Source organism: Trachurus japonicus, chromosome 16 (assembly GCF_045865225.1).
Source record: "Trachurus japonicus isolate A0001 chromosome 16, Traja_1.0".
NCBI classification, from domain to species: Eukaryota; Metazoa; Chordata; class Actinopteri; order Carangiformes; family Carangidae; genus Trachurus; species Trachurus japonicus.
This window is the reverse complement of record NC_140922.1, coordinates 15,446,528-15,451,062: the sequence shown is the minus strand read 5'-3', so window position 1 is coordinate 15,451,062 and position 4,535 is coordinate 15,446,528.

The following is a 4,535-nucleotide window of genomic DNA, read 5'->3' as shown; positions in this document are numbered from 1 at the left end:
AGAATGATCTCTCAAAGACAAATCAATGCTCTGCCTTCTGGCGTTGGAATATCGTCAGCGGATCAATAGTTTGTGTTGCTTTGAGAAAAGGAGTTGGGCAAGGGGACGTTAAGTAAAGCTTGTCATGACTGAGTGTCGGGTGGAAGTCATACAGCAGCAACATGGTCAATTTGATAACAAACAATGGATCAATGGTTTCCAGCCGAGATGAACACATTGATCAGTAAAAATACTGAGAGCTGCCCTCTGTTTCCAGTGGGCTTTTGTGCTCCACATCTATTTTTAGAAAGCCTATGGCAGCAGATGAAGGCACGGCATCAGGGACCTATTCAAAGTTAGAAAGTAAAGTGACCTCAAGGTCAATGCACAATAATAGGATACTTTGAAATTGTTGTGGTTTTTTTGCCTTTCTGGAGCTCTGTTACAGCTCTCCCCGTCTCTCACATCTCTCTTCTTTTTTATCTCTCACATCTCTGGGAGAGGGTTCACAGAAAATGAATGAACACATTTTTCTGAAAGGTTTTTTTTTTTCTTTTTTACTTTAAAGGATATTTGTTGATTCATCCCTCTCATTTAATTGTACCATTTGTACCATGTCTGTCTTTTCTGTGGTCTTCCATTCTTTAAAGAGACAGAGAGAAACCCATAAAGCTTCATGGGCTCTATCTAACTGTGTTATTATTAGCTGTAGTGCAAAACTTTGTTGCCAGTGTTTCAGGATTAAGTACCAAACATGACTTCCTTTATATGCTTTTTCATGTTATGTGATCCAACCTGTTAAGTGCATTCTATATCACCCTGAAAGTCCAACAGGAAATACCACAGGATGCCAGACAGAGTAACCCAATAAAAGCTAGAGCGCCCTAATCATTAGTCGGGAAACACACTCGCATAACACATCCAGATGTAGAGGCTAATTGGATTTTACCATCAAATCAACAGTTGTAGTGCCTTTGTGCTTTTATGAGACTGACCGCAAGGTAAACGGAAAGTGGGCTGTTTGAAGTGACAAAACTTTGCCCGTGGCTTTTAGCAGGTATATAGTGCCTGAGCTTGGTTGCTAATAGTGTGTGCCATATTTCACTGTTTGGAGCAGCAATGCACCATGGTTTCTCTCCCTAAATTGATCTCGGAAGTCTTCCACAGTTTGCAATGGTGGTGACTCATCAGGGGCTGATGTAAGTAAGATGGCAGGCATTGAGGTAATTGGTGTGGAGAGGTAATTTCCCTCCTGTTCCAGGGCTGCCCTCAGAGATGTGGCGGCCACTAGAGAGAAGAAACTGAGGGGACAGAGCATGTGTGTGTGTGTGTGTGTGTGTGTGTGTGTGTGTGTGTGTTGGTCTGTGTGGAGGCGAGCATGGTTACGTCAGAAGTTGCTGTTAGTATGCTGCCCCTCTCTGGGGAGGAACATCCCCTCTGACTGGAGGAATAAGCACCTGACAATGATCACATCCGCTGCAGCTCTCCCAGGTTGGCATGATGAAACCCTGCATCCACACCGGAGGAAGGCAGGAAGACGAGCCAATGGGAGGAAGGCACAGCAGTGGATGAAACAAACTCAATTAAAAACACGTCGTGACAAACATGTGTATCAATTAAGATCATGTTAGAGGGCAGTGAGAACCCCCCCCCACCACCACCACCACCACCTCTGTCTTTTTTGTCTCCCGGAAAATCACGCTTTGAAGTTCAAAGAACAAGGAACAACAAAACATGGCTGACTCATTCCCTCCCAAACATGGATCATCTGCTATTAAAGGGAACAAAACATTTTCTAGTTGGGTCAAATGAGTTGCAAGAAGCAAGCGCTGTTTGTCCATCGCTCATATCTGTTGCAACACTTAAGCTCAGCTCCCCTCCTGCTCCCAGTCTGCCTCCCTGCTGGGTTTCATCATGCACAGTGTGTCACAGGGCAGCAGTGCTATGGTGATTAAGCCACAGAACTCTGGGAGTTGATTTGGAGCTGGTACAGTAATTGTGGTGAGTAGGCTTATTTGGTAGAAGAAGAAAAAAAAAAAACAAGTCTCCAGGTTATGACCACAGTCTCTTGAAATAGAACGGAAAGAGCTAAAGCACCATAGCGGGAAGTATGTCTTTGTTATATTCCTAGTCCCAATAGATCATTTGAAATGACTAAGTTGGAATAAACAACATAACAATGATGTGTGTGCTGTATGTATACTGACATCTCTTGCTCTTTAAAATAGCCTATAATGGCCTTTTGTTTAAATTTGGAAAGTGCTGGGGGGCTCTTCACCGCTCTGGCCCACTTGTTCTCTCATCTCTAATATTCCCCCCACTCCACGTCGATGCTCTGCTGTCAAAACATAACACGAATGCATGTACGAAGACACTCGCATGCGTATTACGCGCACATACACAGGGGTTGTGTTTGATATGAGGGAGGTGACAGACAGTGGAGCCTCGGCCCTGGAGAGCAGAGCGGAGTGGCTCTCCAGCAGGGACGCTGACGTTCACACTTAAATGCTTTAATAGGACTAAAGTAGACAAAGGCCGCCAGTGACGCATTAGGAGCTATAATGGGGTTGCCACATTGCAGGTTTACTGGACCCTGCCTATTTCCAATCCCACAATCCCTCATCAGCCCCAGGAAGCTAGTTATAAATAAAAGTGTAGGTTAATCGCCACTAATGCGTCCCAGTGAATGTCTGTTTTATTTTTGTTTTTCTTTTGAGGAGCAGTAGGGCAGGTTGATCGAGGACTGCTCAATACCAGGAACCGATTAAGTGCAGGGAAACTAGTTTGATAGCTTCGTTTTATGAAGACTAAAAAAAGCACAACAACAACAAAGATTAATCTAGAGCTTGCAACATATAGTAGGTTAGCAAGTCATTGTATTGCGCAATAATTACCAACCACAAGAATAGGGATCTTGCAAAAAATATATTTTCAGATTTTTAATTTTAGGATTTGGTCAAGTTACGAGCACAACGGCTTCGTCAGGTCTTATATATAGGGATTCTGTGATCATGATAATTGTCATTCATGTGACAGCCTCGCTTCCTCTTTTGATCAATTATGCCTTTGCGTCTGTCTAGGGCAGCGCGCGGGGTCAGAGCTCGCCTGCTCTGACAGATACTGTGACAGATGGAGCTCTGGGTCTTTAGCCATCATTACCTTGGACATGAAGGCTTGTTATCTCTCACACCATCTTTTCCTACTTGAATGCCAAAAGTAATTCACAAAGATGAGGAGTTTGCTAAATCTGTTAAACTGTAAAAAAGAAAAAGAAAAGTGATAGTTTGTTCTATCACGATTTTTGCAAAAACTATTCTTTCTTTTATAACAAAAAAAAAAGTTATTTGAATTATTTATTTGAATTTCTGTGCAACCAGATGTCAACATAATTTATTCCATATGTATGTAATAATAATGAATACATAGCCCAGCCCCTTTTGTCTCTGTTATCAAGTGATCAAGTTACACAACATGGATCACACATTAGCCCGAGTGCTGTTTTATGTCTGGGGTGAGCCTGCAAGCTGTGCATTTCCTTCTTGGCTTCTTGGTTGCGCTGTGATAAAAGGATTGAGGGGTTAAATGTTTGTCCAGCTGAAACAACACAGTAAAACTCCTTCTCTGTGTCTCTGTAGCCCAGTCGTCAGAGCTCAGGACCTAAAAATAGCCGCGCTGGCTCCACGCCCCTGGCTGGGGGACAGGTCAAATTATGAAGGAAGATGAAAAATTTAAAGGCACAGGCTGCTTGGCCACAAACCCAGCCCTGCATCAGTGGTCAGATAGAACATTTGACTTGACTTTTATGGGCTGGAGTCAGATTATATTAACCATGGAGCTCGGCCAGTTTGGGATGTAATATTAATTGAAAAAGTCCTACTATGTAGCTACTTGGTGCTTCCAATTCTGGGTTTGAGTTGTTCAAATGTATGTACAGCCAGTGTCTGTGAACTGTAGTGTTTTTCTCCAGCCCTCTGTAAAATAGTATCAAGGGTATTTCAAGGAAATAGGAAGTGTAATCCCGGAAACGTGTTCTTGACACAGTTTGAGAGGTTTATGTAATTGCGATCATGCTGTTATGGCATCTTACAGTTGGCTTCCTTGGCTAGCTAGCTGAAAGCATGCTTCCTGTGTAGCAGCACTGCCCTGGATACACACTGAACCCCACACACACGCTGAGCTAACGCAGTGAGGTTACACTTAAATGAGCACAGTGTTCATTTGGTGTCTCATTTGACTGAACACATGTTGTCATATTTTACCCAAATGCTTTTGCATTTGTATGAGGTTGGCTTTGCTGAAATTCATATTTCAGAAAGTAAAAAATGTAAATACTCTATTTTCATGTTTTGTGAATCACATAAAAAACAAACAGCCATTTTATGCTGAGGAGATTTAAAGTTTAAATGCTGCTCTTTCAGTATATTAAAGCAAAAAAAAAAAAATGTGATCATTCCAACCATGTACCTGAGAGAACAAAATGAAGACATGAATAGAGTGAGAGAGAAAGACTGGTTCAACATATCAGAAAAGATAGAGGAATCAAGTCTCCATCTGCA